Source organism: Pelodiscus sinensis, chromosome 3, assembly GCF_052426305.1.
Source record: "Pelodiscus sinensis isolate ZL-2025 chromosome 3, ASM5242630v1, whole genome shotgun sequence".
NCBI classification, from domain to species: Eukaryota; Metazoa; Chordata; order Testudines; family Trionychidae; genus Pelodiscus; species Pelodiscus sinensis.
This window is the reverse complement of record NC_143054.1, coordinates 135,279,614-135,297,676: the sequence shown is the minus strand read 5'-3', so window position 1 is coordinate 135,297,676 and position 18,063 is coordinate 135,279,614. Positions and strand designations below refer to the sequence as shown.

Here is an 18,063-nt window from a genome sequence, read left to right as displayed (position 1 = left end):
GGGCCCCAGCCCCAGGAGCAGCCACACCACAGCCCAGATCCAGCTTTGGGCAGCTGCCACGCAACCAGCCCAGAGAGCAGTTGGGAAGCCACTTTGCAGACCTGAGCAGAGCTCCAGCCCTGGAGAAGGGCTAGGGCTGGCCCTGGCCAGTGGAGCAGCCCCCCTGCCACATGGCCCCAGTCCCCCCACCATACAACCCCCGCCACATGGTCCTTGCCCCCCAAGCAGGCCCATGACTGGCCCCAGACTCCTAGCCCCATTAGCAAGCCCCCCACCCCACAAGTAGTCCCCCCAAGCTGGCCCCGGCCCTCTAAGGAGGTCCTGGGAACCCTCTCCTAGCCACATGACAGGTCCTGGCCCTGGCCACCAAAGCAGGCCCCAGTCCCCGTCCTGTCTCCCCAGTCCCCGTCCTGTCTCCCTATCGCCCCAGTCCCCGTCCCGTCTCCCCATCACCTCAGTCCCCCCCAGCAATCCCCTCCCACACTCCGCCAAAGCCTGGTGAAGCCGCCTGCTGAGCCACTCACCTTCTGGCAGGAATGTGAGTGCTGCTGTGCAGCTCTGCAAAGTAGGTGGGCAGGTGGGTAATTTTTTGTGCATGGCCCTGCAGTCGCACACCTTAGCAGGAACTATGTTTACAACCTATTTCATGGTTGTAAAGGGACATTGCTGTTTTAAAAAGTGCATGGTCTTATATAAAAATGAGCCTTACCTGAGCTGCTAACATTTTACATGTATAAAACTGAAAGGCTTGCGTGGATCTGAGTGGTGAGCCTGACAAGTCTTCTAAAGTGTATGCTGGGTGACTGCACGGCCCTGCTGTGTTGAATTGACACTCATGTGCATTCTGCATATGCGCAGACACTCCCCAGCTGCTTTCCAAGCCACTCCCATGCACTATGGGCACCCAGCCAGATATGTGGACCTGTTTGGTGTTGTGGAGTGGCATGGCTGGGATAGGGTTGCCAGATGGTTTAACCAAAAATACTGAACATTCCCCTCCCCCCCCAAAAAAAACCCACTGGGGAAAACTTTCTGTTGAGAAAAAAAGGGGGGGAGATCAAAGTTGTTGAGCAAAAAAAAACTAACAAATAAAAAATCAGCATTGCCCCTTTAAGAAGAGGCTTTTTTGCCAGTGGTCATTTTGTTTTTCTTTCCAGCCACAAGACAAGCCCCTGCAGAACCAGGTAAGTGGGGGTCCGGGAGGGCCCGGCGGGGGTTTGAGGGCTGGGCCCGGTTGCTGAGTATGTCGTAGGGTTGCCAGGTGTCCGGTATTTTCGCCTCCTGGCAGGGAAAAAAAATCAGAAAATACCAGACTGTCTGGTATTTTCTGATTTTTTTTATTTTTTTTTTTTACCGGACAGGAGGCGAAAATACTGGACTATCTGGGTCCTTTTGCCTTTTCGGACACCTGGCAACCCTAGGCTGGGAAGAGACTTTATGCTGACTCCTTCACAGCAAAATGGCTACATAGCAAGGAATAAACTACTGTGGGAACAGGTGTGAAGGTATTTGCTCTAGCACATGTGGGTCTAAAGTAAAGTCCACTGAAAGCAATAGAAAATGCCCATTGACTTTGGTACGCTTTGGCTCGGGCCCTAGCATCAGGACAGGACTGTACCATCAGTATTCTCAAAATGTTCTAGCCATATTTCCTTAGTGCAAGAGTGCAATCAGTGATTTTCATGCCTTCTTGTTTGGATAATGCTTACATGTCTCTCTAGAGTTGCCAGGTGTCCGGTTTTGAACCAGACAGTCCAGTATTTGAGCTTTCTGTTCGGGAAACAAATTGAGAAAATATAACTGAGAAAATATAAATGTCCGGTATTTTCTAAATAAGATGTAATGTAGATTATGATGTAACGTCAAGTGTGTCCGGTATTTTTGTTGAAACTATCTGGCAACCCTATGTCTCTCAGGTTGGACACTGAAAATAGCTCAGTGTTATATTTATAATCAGTGGCTGAGCAATTTTACTTTGAAGTGCACATGCACAGCACTGGATTTGCCAACAAAGTAGGACGGGCTACTGTTATTTTTCTTTTACAGTTTCTGGTTTCTTCGACTCTATATTTTGGCAGATGAGTTTTCAGAGCACTTGGAAGATTAGAAGGTGCAGTAAGCTAAGTGCACTAAAGGGAGACAAAAAGACGCTGGGAGCAGTTGAAATTTCAAACGCAGGTAACGGTTTAAATCATCTGCCACTCAAAAACAGTTTGCACTTTCTTCAGCCTGTGGTGAGCCTGCTAAGTGGCGGACTACAACTCCCATCAGCCTCTTTTCCACATGTGAATCCCTTTTCCCAGCTAGGTGGGAGGGAAGGGCCTTGACCCAGGAAGTGACTGGGCTCTCCTGGGAAGGGGCAGCTGCATGGCTACCCAGGAAGTGCTAGAAGCTGGATGGAGAGGAGATCCCCCAGGGCCTATCTGCAGAGTCCCACGTGGAACAGGCTGTGACTGTCAGACATCCCACCTAGCTGCAGGTTTGTGTTGGTGCTTCTGGGGCAGGGGCAGCACCAGTTAGACAGGAGTCTGTGCAGAGGGGTGCCAGTGAAAGACAATGACTAAGCTTGGTCTGGAAGCCTGAAAGTGCCTTCGCTAATAGAATAGTGATAGAGATGTAGCCGTGTTAGTCTGGGGTAGCTGAAGCAAAATGCAGGACAATGTAGCACTTTAAAGACTAACAAGATGGTTTATTAGGTGATGAGCTTTCGTGGGCCAGACCCGATCTGAGGAAGTGGGTCTGGCCCATGAAAGCTCATCATCTAATAAACCATCTTGTTAGTCTTTAAAGTGCTACATTGTCCTGCATTTTGCTTCGCTAATAGAGACTGGCCTGACTGCAGAAGGCACTTCGGGCACTAAGCTTGAAGAGTCCTGACTCACTTGAACTGACCCAGGGGCGCAAGCAAGAACCGCTGTTGTGCCCTTTGAATACTAATTGGTTAAGCCACAGTACCTAAGCTGTTTGCAACCTGTTCCTTTCCTGCCAGGCCTAGTAAGAGACTTTTTCCATAGCTCTGAGTCTGGTTACTGGGACTGAGCAGGCAAGGCCTAGCTGCTGAAGCATCCACAGTCCTTGCCTCTGACTTTGAGGTACAGCTGGCGTGTTATTCCTTCCATAGGTCTTTGGTGTACTCCAGCCTGTGCAGGGGCAGTAACTACTAGTCTCTGTGGAAAGAGTCATCTTTGACGTCAGTAAATGTGGCAATTTTCAGGTTTAGTCAATTTTCCAGCCAAAGCTATTGGAAGGACAGAGGGCTTCCTGAAGGAAGCAAATTGGAGGGCCTGCCTGCCTCCTTACTTTGACACCTAAGGTACTAAAGAATCTTTTCAAAAGCCATGAAAATATTTCTTGTCACTTTAAAGTTTAAAACTAAATGTTGGGTGACGTTTGACTTGGCAGTGTGCTGCTAAGTTAGTGCTTGAGCAGTGATACTGGAGAGCAGTTAAGGGAGTATAAAGTTACTGGAACTGGTATTTTGGAAGGTTATATAGCTCCAGCACATAGGAGAAAATTGTGTGTTTCTGCTTTGTCAAGAGTGATTGACTGCGACTGAAAGAAATTTCTAGCTTTGTCAGCAGATGATTTATGCTTTAAAACGTGTTCCTTTTTTTAAGTCCAGTGCCGTGGTTTTGATGAAGGTCTTCAACTGGGTCAGTTCTGCTCATGAGTCAGTGGTATTCTTATTTTAAAAAATAGGCCCTTGTGTTGTACACATAGGTTGAAAGACCGAAATGAAATGCACAAAGCAATTGCTATAGGGATTGAAATGTGATAGCTGGTGTTGTCTACAACTTAGTCACATGTACAGTCTTTAATGACTCTGAATTGGTTTTTGTTAGCAAAACATACCCCAGTTTTCTGTCCATTGGTTACTTCAGGCAGCATTTATATTCTATGATGGATTTTTTTTAAAGCCAACTTCATTTAAACATTGTGGTGCTTTTGTATGTTGCTTATTTTTAAAGCCATTCACAAAATACAAGGGTATTTTCCACAACAGTTTATTTGGGTGAGTTTCCTTACAAATGGGTCATTGTTAATGAGCACAGTCCAGTTTTTATGAAGGTTGTGCCCAGTTAGAGGATTTACTGGATTCAGAAATAATTCTCCCCACACAGGTGGGAAGGAAGGGGATAGACTACCTGGTTATGGCATAGAATGTGGAATTCTGAGTTCTGTTCTATCTCTGCCACCCATATTTACTTCTGAGTCTTTGTCAGAGCCTTACTGATCATGAACACTTAGAGAACTGGAAATTATATGTACCTACTGAATGTAGCCATTTTTTCCAGTGAAAAGTTGTTGGTGAAGAGATGCTTTGTTTGCAATTGTGTGTTTTGCACTAACAGATGGCATTCTACGGGCTGAACACAGACTCCAATAAGTATCACTTTGAAAACTGAATAGTCACAATTTGATATTCCGGGTGCTCTGGTTGGACACACATGAAGTTCTAATGTTGTGTTTCGTGGCTGAGTGAGCATAATGGTTAACAGATTTCTAGTGAGAACTCTCCATTAGAAATATGAAATTCACTTTCCATTTCTAGGGATGTTAACGGATAGTCAGTTAAACAATTACCTGGTACCAGGAAGCAGCTCCCCACCCACAGCCCAGCCCTGGCAGCCCTGCGTGGGAGCCGTCAGGGGCAGCTGCAGCAGCAACCGCACAAGGGCTACGAGCTGTGATGGCAATAGTCCCTGTGTGGGGCTGGGAGCAGCCCCTGCCTGTGGCATTTAGTCATTTAACCAATTAAATGGGATTTTACATCCCTAGCCATTACTCCTGCAAAATATCCACCATCAGTAGTTCAGTGAAAATTCCTGACCGTAAGGTAGAGATGTTAGACTTCACAGTGGTTTACAAAGGAAAGTATCATTGCCCCTGTCTGTGCAGGTGATGAAAATGAGATACAAAGAGATGAACTGACTTACTGCACTGATGACCCAGTATCAGCCTGTGATTAGAACCCGGCTCTGAGCTACCAGTCCAGTGCCCTGTTCATTGGACCACAAGAAGGCACAGAGCATCTGGACTGGCATCAGCCACAGGTTGGCCAATGCACTCTGTGTATATAAGCCCACCTGGATTAGTTAAGATGGCATGCTTTGTCAGATTAGTCACAGCAAAATAACTGTTAGAAACTTGTTATAGGAAGGCACAAGGCTTCTGGGATGGGCAAAACCATGGCTGGCTGCCGTAGTAATTTACCACTTACCAAATGTTGCATATGTATGAAAACCTTGTATAGAGTCTGACTACACAGTGAGTTGAAAGTTGTAATTATATACAGCCTCAGCTTTATCCTGGTCATCACACACTCGCTGATTGCGGAATGAGTGAGTTCACCTTATAGATCTTTTGCAGCTCTAATTAGAAGCATTTTGTGATTTGTTTTTTATAATTGTCTGCATCACTAAATTCTGGATCCTGCAGATCAGTGTTGAGACACATCATGACCCTGGCCTATGCCGTACCAGAATTGTGGATAGAGGACTTCATTTTCTATGGATATCAGTTCAGCAAACCATATAGATCACAGATTAAAATCACTCAGCACACAGGTTGCAACAGATCCTGGTGCTGCTCATGTCATTTGGCTCACTCTGAACCCACACCAGGCCTGCCATTCTAATTGTCGAGGCAGAATTGCAACTCCTTTCCCTTTGAGGAGGTGCTGAAGCCTCACTTTTGACTCAGTCTTCTCGGACAAGTCCCTTCTAGATACGTGAGTAAGGAATGGCTCCATTTAATAGTTAAATGGAGTTCAGACTTTCTTGTGAGAGCAAATTTCATTGGCATAGTGAAGAAAGGACACAGGCAATGAAGAATATGGGTCAAACAAAATAATACTAAGCTTGTCATTGCAAAATGTGCCCCTCCGCTGTCCGCCATGCTCTACTGGTGGGATGAGGGCTAAACAAGAGGAACTCCTTTCTTAGCAGAACGGCCTTTTGCCAGTCGCAAGTCTCAGACTTGCTCTTGGGCATCACATTGTCTCAGGCCAGACCCAGGTTAATCATGTTTGGAATCCATTTGTTGGTGGCCCAGGTGTCTTTATCTTTCCAAAGTGATGCTCCCGCCTGTTCTATTTGCTGCATTCATGCAGGGACATCAGATAAAGAACACCACACCCTTTCAGGGAGGTTGTAACATCATAACCCCATAATCCATAACCTTAACACACAAGAACCAAAACCAGAGAGACAAAGCAGACTGCTGTCTATGGCATCCCATCATCTTCTAGGCTGGTCCTTTGCTGACTGACTACTGAGAAGCCAGATTACATGCTCCCCTGCAAAGTCCTCCAGCCTTCAAGCCGGACCAGGAAATCCCATAGAACTATTTGTGATCGCTTGTCAATTTTTACTCACTGCCCAAAGAGTCTAACTCTGTAAAATCATAGCAGAAAGAAACTAATCAGCTTGAATCGTGTATTGGAGCTGGACCTTTTGTGAAATGGCCCCTACCAGAACACTGCAAATATGTGAATTTTTCTCACCTTTAGAAAAAAAGGCGCACTGATTTTTTAAGAGAAGAATCTGATATATCATATTTCCAGCTAGAGGTATCCAATGCAATGATTCCTGTTTACCCTTGTCACAGCTGGGTGCTACGCAGATAAATCAAGCTTAGGTGATGCCTGTTGGTTTTTCAAGGGCTGAGTACAACTTCCCTGTTTGGCCTGGATTGTGAGCCACTTGAACAAATTCTAATGCCATCATTCTTCAGAATGTTTGTAGGTTTTAATAAGGACCTTTGAGATTCCTCTCCTAAAGAAAAAGAATAATTCAGGCTTAGTAATTAGCCCTCACATAGAGGAATCTAATAAGTTCCTTATAGCTCCCAGGAGACCAATTAACCCTCTTTTAAGTATATTATTTAAACATACACATATATATATACACTCTCTCTCTCTCTCTCTCTCTCTCTCTCTCTCTCTCTCTTTTTCTCGGGAATCACAGACCCTCCCTACCCCTGTTATTCAGATTCTGATGGGGAAGGGCAAAGGGGCTCCAACAACCTGCCTGAAGTGCTGTTGTGCTCCGATGCTGTGTGGTTTGGAAGAGAACCCGGTTCACTCTCCCAAAGCTGTTTCTTTCAGAAGTTAAAGAAAGGGCTGGCAAAGGGGGGTGCATAGTTCATTTCCTCTGCTACAAGCAGAGGGAGTGCTTTCTCGCCTCTCTTTGGTGTGGGTAGACCAGGCTCTGCCCCACCTCCTTGGCTAGTGCCAGCAGCCCTTGTCTTCCTGTTTCAGTCTCCCTTGGGCACTGTTGGTTCTTCAGTGTTGATGATGGTAAAAATAAAGCAGAATCTGCCTTTTTCCAGAGTCGGTCTCACAGGCTGTGAGTACGACAGTGGCATTTTCACATACCTCTCAGGAGGAAAACTGCACTTTAAATTGCAGGTGTATCCTCTTCACAATACCACTTGACTTTCAGAGCGTGGCAGGAGGAGCCGGGAGATGGTAATGGAGAGGGGATGTGAGGAGGAAATTAGCAGGGGCTCTCCTCCCCCACTTTCTTTTCCCTATCTCTTTGTCTTCCCCTGCCTTCCCTCCTTGCTGGTTTGCATTTACTGAACAGTTTAAAAAGCCCCCCCCCCCCAGCACTGTTGCTCTCATTGCCTTCCCAGTGTGGTTCTGGACTGAGGACAGGCTGAGCTCTGGGGTGGGGCGAGAAGCAAGATGAGGCAATGGCCCCAATTCTTCTTTGCCTCGAGTGAAGTGTGTGGCTAATGCTGCCAAATCTGAACCCTCCCTCGCCCCGTCTGGTACCTCACTCCACTGGCAGCATTTTACAGCCTTTTTGCACAGGGACATGAGCTAGATCCAAAGTTCTGAAACTGATGGAGTGTCTGAATCCTAGGTCCTGTTAAGTTCCCTAGTGGATCTAGCCTCAGAGGACCGCACAAGGTGGTATGCAGTGAAAAATCAACCCTGGTGGTCCTAGTGGGGGGGGGGCATAAAATTTAGATGAGGGTGGTGTTTTGGGAGACTGGATTTGCCCTGATGCAGAGGGTGTCTCTATTAAAAGGAGCAATCATTTACTGGTCGTGCTTTTCTTTATTCACCTCTCTATTAATCCTGTTTCTCCCCTTTGCCCATCTGACCTCTTACTCCTATTCAATTTCCGACTCAAAATTGCTTCAGGCTCTTGGGAAAGGAGAGACACCGTGGCTACTGGGAAAGGCATGTTTTTTTGTCTTCAGTGTCCTGCTATTAAAAGCAAATTCCCATGTGGCATTGGGCCCCTCTCAACCAGTCTAAATCCTATAACTAGGATCGAAATGTAATTCCTGGGGTGTAATCTTCCCATATGAATGCTAACGGGGCATATTGAAGTTTGCAAGTAATTCATTGTTCTGTGTATTGCAAAGCAGGATTGTTCGTTTTTGAATAATCAGTGGCCAAAGGCAGCAATACTTAATAATATTAGAAAGAGGCAGTGTAAAGAGAAGATACAAAGCAATATTTTTTGTCTCTTACTAAGTGTTTCCTGTGGGGATTATAACAGTTAATGGAAAACCATAGGCATGACCCAAATTTTTAATTTTTGCCCCACTGTGTAGAGTTGTAGCTCAACTTTTAGAGATAAAAGGGTCAAAAACATTCCTTAAAGTCCCCAGGGGAAGATGTCCCTATGCAGTGAAGCATTGTGAGGCACGCTGCCTGATTTTAGAAGCTGACTGAGACAGAGTTTGGTTGGGCTTAAAAAGAGAGATTAAAAAGACTTGGACTTTTCATTTTAGAGAAGAGGAGACGAAGGGGGGATATGATTGAAGTCTGTACAATCATGACTGGTGTGGAAAATGTGAATAAGGAAAAGTTATTTACTTATTCTCACAATATAAGAACTAGGGGTCACCAAATTAAATTAATAGGCAGCAGGTTTAAAACAAACAAAAGGAAGTTTTTCTTTGCTCAGTGCACAGTCCACCTGTGGAACTCCTTGCCAGAGGATGTGGTGAAGACTAGGACTTTAACAGCATTCAAAAAAGAGCTAGAGAGATTCACGGAGGTTAGGTCTATCAATGGCTATTAGCCAGGATGGGTAGAAATGGTGTCCCTAGCCTCTGTTTGTCTGGAAATGGGTGATAGGAGAGGGATCACGTGAGAATTACCTGTAGTGTTCCCTCTCTCTGGGGCATCTGGCATTGGCCACTGTTGGCAGACAGGACACTGGGCTAGATGGACCTTTGGTCTGACCCAGTGTGGCTGTTCTTATGTTCTTATGGCTGTTAATAATCAGTGAGGGATAGCTCTTCGCCCTGTGTGTGATTCTAAGGCTGATTAAAAAAGATACCTAACATACCTAACTTTCATCACACAATAATTTCCATGCAAACGATGTGTCATGGTGAAACATTTAGATCATGTAGGCTATTCTCTGGGTTTTTTGGGCCTTCTGCTTTGCCATAGTTCAGTGCTTCTCAACCTTTTTTAAAATAAAGTACCCCTTTTCAACAACAAAATAATTCTAAGTACCCCCAGTACCTACTGTTTTCAGACACACAATTTTTTTCTATCATTACAACATATTTGTTTAAACAACTTAATCGTAGCCAGGTAGGTGATGAAATTTTTGGGTATAAAAAGTACAAAAATAATAAAGCGCTGTAAAACTTAAAACAAAAATTCAGCTTTCTCCAAATTTCAGTCGTGTTGACGTACCCCGCCCCAGACTTCTCTCGAGTACCCCTAAGGGCACTTGTCCCACTGGTTGAGAAACATTGTCATAGTTGATACCTCCACGTTTTTTGTTCTCTGGTGAGGAATCTCATCCGAAGGCCAACATACCCTCTCTGGGAGATATGCTGCTCAGTCACTAGAAAATGCTTAATATATGAAGGAGCTTTGTCTGTTGTGAGCCGGAAACAACTGTTTGACTTTCACATTCTGGGCTTTGTTTGCAGGGCTGGTGTGTAGAAAAGACATATGTTTGGAAATTGTGCTCTAGATAGACTTACTTCTGAATGAGGCCTGGAGCCTCAGGTGTGATTTTTTTAAACATAACTCTAACCAATGAGTGGCTAAATACTCTTAGAAAGCAGTCTACATGGGACTGTGTTTAAACTCAGCTAGCTGACGAGCCAAGGCAGAGGCACCCAAAGAAATGGGAAATTTTATTCAGTTGGCATAACACAATGGATTCCATTAGCAGCTCCCATTGATATGTGGAGAAAATAATCTGCTGAATCCAACACTGTCATATTTCGTACCTTTCATAGTAAATAAGCTACTTGAAGTGCAAAGCTTCATGTTTTGTGACTAGCAGTTTCCTTCTCGCTTGCAGTATTCCACACCTAAGAGTGAATGACAGCTTTGCTTAATGCACTCTTCATTTTCTGCTATGCCAGAAGTTGTTATTCCTGAAAGTTAAACAAATTCCCATCGAGGGCTTTTGCACTTGAAACTGCTGGTGCTTTTGCCCTTTATTCAAATTATGAAATGTTGGGGAGGAGAGGAGTGTTTTCAGGGGGAAGCTAGGGCAGAATGATGGTTGTAAAAACAAAACTCAGCCCTTAAAATAGGTGCTGAAAATAATCGCTTCTGCGGTTAAAATTGTTTAGCTTGCTGGTCCCTTCTTGGCAAATGTCAAAAAATGAAATTTTAAATGGCAATTGGGCAGAACAAAATCTTAAACTCACAAATGGACTTTGGATCAAGATGACTCTTTTCCCTAGCTCAACACACTGTGCTTAGTAGTGTGGTCTTTGGAAAAGAACTGATGTCTGTTTCTTCCTGCATGTCTAGTTCTAGCATCTCTAGCTCATGCTATACCAACCCCAGATAACCCTACTGATGGCTTATTGCTTGACTCTCTTACCGCTATGGTGCATTGTCACTGTCTTTTGAGTTTGTATAGACCAGTGGCTCTCAATCTTTCCAGATGACTGTACCCCTTTCAGCAGTCTGATTTGTTTTGCATAACCCCCAACTTTCACCTCACTTAAAAACTATTTGCTTACAAAATCAGACATACAATTACAAAAGTGTCACATGACACTATTACTGAAATATTGTTTACTTTCTCATTTTTTACAGTGTAATTACAAAATAAATCAATGGGAATATAAATATTTACTTGTCAGTGTACAGGATATAGAGCAGTATAAACAAGTCATTTCTGGATGAAATTTTAGTTTGTACTGACTTTGCAAGTACTTTTTATGTAGCCTGTTGTAAAACTAGGCAACAGATGAGTTGATGTACTCCCTGGAAGACCTCTGCATGCCCTCAGGGGTACCCCGGATGAAAACCACTGGTATAGATTTTCTTGTATCTGTAGCTGAATATGCTCAGTACGTAGAACCAATGAAAAGTGAATGGTGCAATTCCTTATTGACTTCAGGCAGGCCTTTTGCTTCAGTAAGGACTGAGTAAAAAGGAGGAAAAATTTTTTGGATTTTCTCTGTTGAATGATTTGATAGATGCTGTGTTTTATAGCGTTAGTTTCTGAAACTCTTTGACTCCTTAGTGGTCAGAGATAATCCAAATCAGTATGTGGCTTAAAAATCCCTAGGCCCTAGAGATGTTTACTCTCTCCTTATGAGCAAGAATTTCTAGGGTCATAGTGGTAATTTAAAGATCAAAGGTTTACAAGCCCAGCAAGATAAAGCAGCATACCGGCCTCCAGGATTTATGGGGAGTACCTTACCAAGAAATCTAAACTGCTTTGACCAAGGGTCAATTTTACACAAACTTTCCCGTTGAAAAAAAAAAAATATTTCCCTCTAGTTTTGACGTTTGCTGTTGGATTGAGGAGGTTTTATTTCACAGCTGGTTTCCTGCTGCTTCCCCATGGGAAAAAAAAATTAGAAGACTAATGAGACTTGCCTCCCTGTCATGACCGTGCAAGTGTTGTGCATTAGTATGGGACAGGACAGATGTCTGATCAGGGGGTTGTGTAAAACATTTAGCCAAGATGGTGCAATCGTCTGAGTGGGTTCAAATTCTAGCAGGACCAAAAATGTCAGTCCATGTCCTAGGACATTGGGTGGAAGTAGGTTGCTGTCTTCTTACCCCAGCTGCAACCAGCAGAGCCTCCACCCATGACACTTACCAGTGATTTCTTCTTATGTTTGTCAGCTGATCCCTCCTTGTCCCTCTCCCTAGTATCATCTGGGGTCTTTGAGAAGCTCCAAGTGGTTGGCTTTCTCATCTTCTTGGAGGGACTGACAGCTAGACTCATTGCTCCACAATTCCCACTTTCTTTGGAATATGTGGGAGAGACAATAGCTTAATAGCTGGAACCTGCTCAGACAGAGCAAAGAGGAGCAGGTGCCTTTCCCCTGGCTGCTGAGAGCACTGTGCATCCTGGAAATTTAATAGCTGATGGCAACAGAGGGTGGAGTGTTTCCTCTATCTCTGGCTGCCTGCAGGAGACAGTGGCCATTTCCTGACTCTTCTGAAGACACAGTGATTGCTCGCAACCCACTGCCTGGTGCCACAGGAAGGAAAAGGAGGTACCTGTCTGTTTAATGGCCCCAAAAGACACTGAGGAGGTGCCTCAAATTTCCAGTCTCAAAGCCCGACTGATAATGTAACTAAGGGTGTCTAGCAAGTCATAGAACCGCATTATCGTTCTAGGAGGAGGTGAGCCAGTCTCTGCCTTTGTGCCTCGACTCTTCAGCATCCCATTGATGCAACTATCATGAATCAGCGCCCATCGGGTTTTCAGACTCACTGACACGTATTTTCTAACTGTTCTTTTCATGATGCTCGGATTGTTATTACTGCAGAGGCCAGTCAGCATAATCTGTCCAGGACATGTACAAAGTCCCTGGCCTTATGGCTTTAGAAAAGAATAAGGCATCAAACCATCTCTAGTGGTCAAAGAGTTTAAGACCAGAAGGGACCACCCAATCATCTGATTTGATCTGTGTATCAGAGGCCACCAGCATCTGCACACTAAATGGAAACAAAAGTATTACAGTACATGGGAGATGAACCTATCATAGAATGATAGGACTGGAGTGGACCACAAGAGGTCAAATAGCCCTGTCTCCTGCATTCATGGCAGGATCAAGTACCATCTAGACCATGGGTTCCCAAACTGGGGGGGGCATGAAGAAATTCCAGGGGGGGCATGAGGTGATCCAGCCCCCTCCCCCCCCCAAATTTTGCTGCTATTTTTGTTTTTCTGCCCCAGTAAGTTCTTTTTTTTTCTCTCAACAAGTTTTGCTGCTATTTGGGGTGGGAGGGCATGAGGGTTTCTCAAAATCAAAAAGGGGGTGTGATGCCAAAAAGTTTGGGCACCACTGATCTAGACCATCCCTGACAAGTGTCTGTCTAGCCGCTTTTAAAAATCTTCAGTGATGGAGATGCCACAGCCTCTCTAGGCAATGTATTCCAATGCTCAACTGCTCTAGCAAGTTTTTCCTAGTGTCCAGTCTAAACCACCCTTGCTGCCATTTAAGCCCAATGCTGCTTCTCCTAGTCGCAGTGATTAAGAACAGTTTTTCTCCCTCCTCCTTTTAGTAACATTTATTTTCTTGAAAACTGCTATTGTGTAGCCTGGGGAGTACAATCATTTCCACAGCCACCCCCAAGTGCTGTAATGGCCTGCACTTTTCTACAATATTAATGGGAGGGGGGTGGTCTGGGACAGAGTTTGGGTGCTGAAAGGAGCTCTGGCCAGGGGATTGAGGTGCAGGGTGTGGAAGGGAGTTGGGGTGCCAGGTGCAGGGCTGTATCTGGGAGGCACTTAGCATAGGCATCTCCCGGTCTGTGGTAGGGAGGTAAACGTGTAACCGTTTAAACCAGTGGTCCCCAACCTCTGGGGCTGCTGGGCGCCCGGGGGTGGGGCCACTTACACGCTGGGCACCCAGGGGCGGGGCCGCATATGGGCCATGGGGCAGAGCTGCGCGCGTGCCCGGTGCCACCCATGTGCCGCACTCCCGGGGCTGGCGCCGCTCCTGTGCTGCACGCCCAGGGGCGGGGCCATCCATACGCCCTGTGCCCGGGGCTGGAACAGCCCATGCGCTGCATGCCTGGGGCTGGTGCCACTCCTGTGCTGCATGCCCAGGAGCCGGCAGCGCCCATGCACCGCACACCTGGGGCCGGCGCCGCTCCTGTGCCGCGTGCCTAGGGCCGGAGATGCCCATGCACCGCGTGCGTGGGCTGGAACAGCCCATGCGCTTTGCTGCAGCGCCCAGGGGCTGGCACCACCCCTGTGTTGCACGCCTGGGGGTGGGGCCGGCCCCAATCACTTGGTGGGCGCGCAGAAATGGTCCGGCGGGTGCTATGGCGCCCGCGGGCACCGCATTGGGGAATCAGCTTGTTGGTTTCCATTATGGTTACACATTGGCTCCCAGGGAGCAGGGCTTGCTGGCCCTGGGAGCTGGCTTCACTGCAGGGCTCTTCAATATAAATAAAAGTTACCTGGCTCCCTGAGAGCCGGCTGGCCCTGCTCCTGGGAAGCCGACTCTCACCCTGCGCTGCAGTGCTGCAGGATAGAAGTTATACTACAGAGCCTGCAGTGTGTGTAACTGCTAGGATTGTTAGTGGTTACATGGTTACAGTTTTACACAGTTTTTAACATACCTAACTGGTGACCCAGTGGGGTGCTCAGGCAGGATGCCTGCCTTGGCCCCACACGCTGCTCAAAGTGGCCAGCTGCAGGGGCAGGCATGTCTGCACACCCCCTCACAGAGGGGAGCAGCAGGTCCCTGCTCAGACAAGTAACGCCCACAGGCCCCTCCCCAATGGGAGCTGTGCAGCGGGTGCGGGGAATGGGGGCAGGGCGCAGAGACCTGCTGCCCTCCCCACAAGGGGCAAACGTGCACAGATGCGCTTGTCTCAGCAGCTGGCAACTTTGAGTAGCATGTGGGTCCACGGCAGGCAGTCTGCCTGTGTGTCCCATTGGGATGTGGGCCATTAGCAACCCGGAGGATCCTGGCAGGCCGAATTTGGCCCATGGACCATATTTTGCCCATCGCTGGTGTAACCCACCCGTCTTCTCTTTGTCATATTAAACAAACACCGGTAGTCTTCCCTCATAGGTTATGTTTTCTCGAGCTTTAATCATTTTGCTGTTCTCTGGACTTTCTCCAGGTTGTCCACATCTTTCCTGAAATGTGGCATCCAGAATTGGACACAGTAAACCAGCCGAGGCCTAATCAGTGCAGAGTATAGAGCAGAAGAAATAATTCTCATGTCTTCATTTAGCACTCCTGTTACTATACGTCCCAGAATATTTGCTTTTCTTTGCAAGCGCGTTACACTGTTTGCTCATATTTACTGTACGATCTGCTGTGACCCCCAGATCCCTTTCTGCAGCACTACTTCTGAGGTAGCCATTTCCCATGATGCCCCACAGGTAGAGACAATTCAGTGCTTCCTAGGAAATTTCACTGAGAGAAGTAAGAGATAGCTAGGACTATTCTTTTACTGTGGAAAGAACTATTTTGGTCATTCTAATTTTTTAACTATAACTGGACCTTGAGTAGAGTGTTTCCTTGTTGGGCTAGAATTTTATTTTAGGTATCATTTGCTTCTGTGACCATCCTTTCTGTATCTCCTATATGCCACTTTGGTATTAATTGTAGCTATTTCTGAATACCAACAAAATAGGATTTGCTGCTGCTAGTTGTCTCCATTGTTTTTGGCTTCTAAACAGAAACAATAGAGATCAATCAACTTAGAAGATTTGCAAATTCCAAGGATCAGAGGCTTTCTGGCAGAATGGCCATGAATTTCACTATACGCTCCAGCATTTTAACTGGCTCTGCAGAGAATATTCAGAACTCAAACACCACTTGTCCGTGAAAATGAGGCTAAAAATGGTGGTGGCATTATTTGCCGTAACAAGGCTGGGCTCCCTTGATGCAGCTTGTAGAATACTGTGTATCTTCCATTAAGCATGGGCAACCTAGGCGGGCGAGAGGCTCTTTCATCTCAACGGGCCGGTCACAAAATTGTTATAACCAAGATGCTCTGCCGGGATAAAGTAGTTTTGCTAATGGCGCTTGCATACCTAGAATTTGCAGGATGTGCCAACTGAACCACAGCAGCACATTGAATGCAGAGGGAGCATATGGCTCTCTCAGTGTTGTGTGCGATCAGCACGCACCTCATTTCACGTTCCTTTGCTTTACGTGCATGTCACTGTAGCAGTGTTTTGAGAAAGCTGCTATCCAGCTGCGCCAGTGTGTTTATTTACCAGCGCCAGGGCCACGGAGCCTAGCAGCTCCCATTGGCTCCAGATCGCTGTTTGCAGCCAAGGGCAACTGCGGGATGCGGTGTGGGCTGGGCTGCCGCATCCTGTGCCTCCCCTTTGCTGCAAACAGCAAACTGGAGCCAGTGGGAGCCACGAGGCTCCGTGGCCCTGGCGCTGGTAAATAAATACACTGACGCAGCCAGATAGCAGCTTTCTCAACATGGTTTTGCAGTCCACTTCGAGAAGCACCGCGCTATAGCAATACTAGGTGGGGGAAAAAAAAAACCTGTGTGGCTGGAAACCAGCAGAATTGTGGGTAACAGTAAACAACATTTCTTGTGGGCCACACAGAACCCTGAGGGGCTGAATGAGGCCCTCTGGCTGCAAGTTGCCCAGCACTGATGTAGGAGCTTTAATAAAACTGGGCCATAGTTTCCTTGCCCATATGTAATTGAAGGATGGGACTACGTCTCCACAGCTCTGACTTTTGCAGCCTTGGACCCAGGCCATTGCACTGTGGGATGGGGCTCAACACACAAAGTGTTGTTCCCTACCAACTGCTGAAGGGGGCACTAGGGACAGCAGTAGTCAGGAGAATCCCCGGTAGCATAACACCATGCTTGTGGGGTGGGTGGAAAAGGGGCAGTCTGGGTCCCCTGCATAGAATTTACCATGGCCTGCTCTAGCCCTGGTTAGAACAACTACTGCTGAGCAGCTGCATTTCTTACACCTGCACAAAGCCGTCTCCATGCTCCCTCTGTCCTACATGTGGGGGGAGCTGAACAGAGAGGCAGGAGGCAGAACTCCATTGAAATTAATGGCAAACGTTTTTGTTACCGTCCTCTGCCATAGGAGCGAGGCCGCCTTATTGCTGACTTTCTGCCACACATTTGGGGATTAGATGCAGACACAAACACAGGCACGCCCACGTCTGGCTGATCCAGGGTAGCTAAGCGATGTGCAATGAAAACACTGGTGTGCGCCAGACACAGACAACTGCGTGTGTTCTCTTGCCAGTTGGTTGGCATGAAATCTGCTGTATGGCTGGATGTGAGGTTTCTAAACCCATGTGATTGCCTTTCAAAGGGAAGTGATAACATGAACCCTCCTCAGCAGCCCATTCTTCTCGATGGATTGGGTTTGATCCCAGGTAAGGGCTGGCTGCTAGAATAACTGAGGATTAAATAGACAGGAACTCTGAACTTTCTCTTGGAGGTCATGAGGCCCTTCAGTGGAACATTGTATAGATATATAGAGAGAGACACACACACCCCACACCCCTTCTTCTCCTATGGCTCCAAGCTTTCCAATGCTGCCAACTATGTGGGAGGACTTTAACAAATTAGAACTCTACCATGGTACACAATCAGCCTTGGGAATCTGTGGTGAGCTATGAGATCTGAGGTAACTTAGCTTCTGTTCATCTGCTCTATATAGACTGTCTCCTTCCTCATGTCCAATGCCCTCCCACCTTTTCAGCTCTTCTTGAGCTCAAGAGCCATGGGCGAGAAGACCTGCCCCTATTCCTCTAGGTGGGGAGCCCCATGCTGCTTATCCACATAGCTGAGTGGAGCCGTGGCACCATGTCAGATATTTTATGGCAGGGAGAGGGCAAAATCTGCTCCCTGGCAGTAGGGATTCTGTTCTGGTTGCTCATTCCTTCCCCTCCACTCCCCAGGCTCTCCCTCCGTTCTTTCTAACCCATGCCATGCATGCACAGGTGCTGCCAGCAGTCAGATTCTCGGTGGACTCCCGATCTTGGCCTTCCAGGAGCAGACACCCCATGTAGTCTGTTGCCCAGCCACCCCTCCATCTGGACAACGAAGTGTTTGGGCCACATTTGAAAGGTGTTGCAACACCATTAACTGAAATTCAGTCTGGCAGCCCCTCTGTCTGC

General features: G+C 46.7%; 1 long non-coding RNA gene across 1 annotated transcript in view; it reads left to right on the top strand.

Moving 5' to 3' along the window:
• Window positions 1-1,364: 1,364 nt before the first annotated feature.
• The window catches only part of LOC106732825 (uncharacterized), a 54,870-nt gene continuing 38,171 nt past the window's right edge, over window positions 1,365-18,063 (top strand). The window contains exon 1 of the long non-coding RNA XR_016349240.1: window positions 1,365-2,479. This is a non-coding gene — a long non-coding RNA (uncharacterized LOC106732825). The remainder of the gene's footprint in view (window positions 2,480-18,063) is intronic.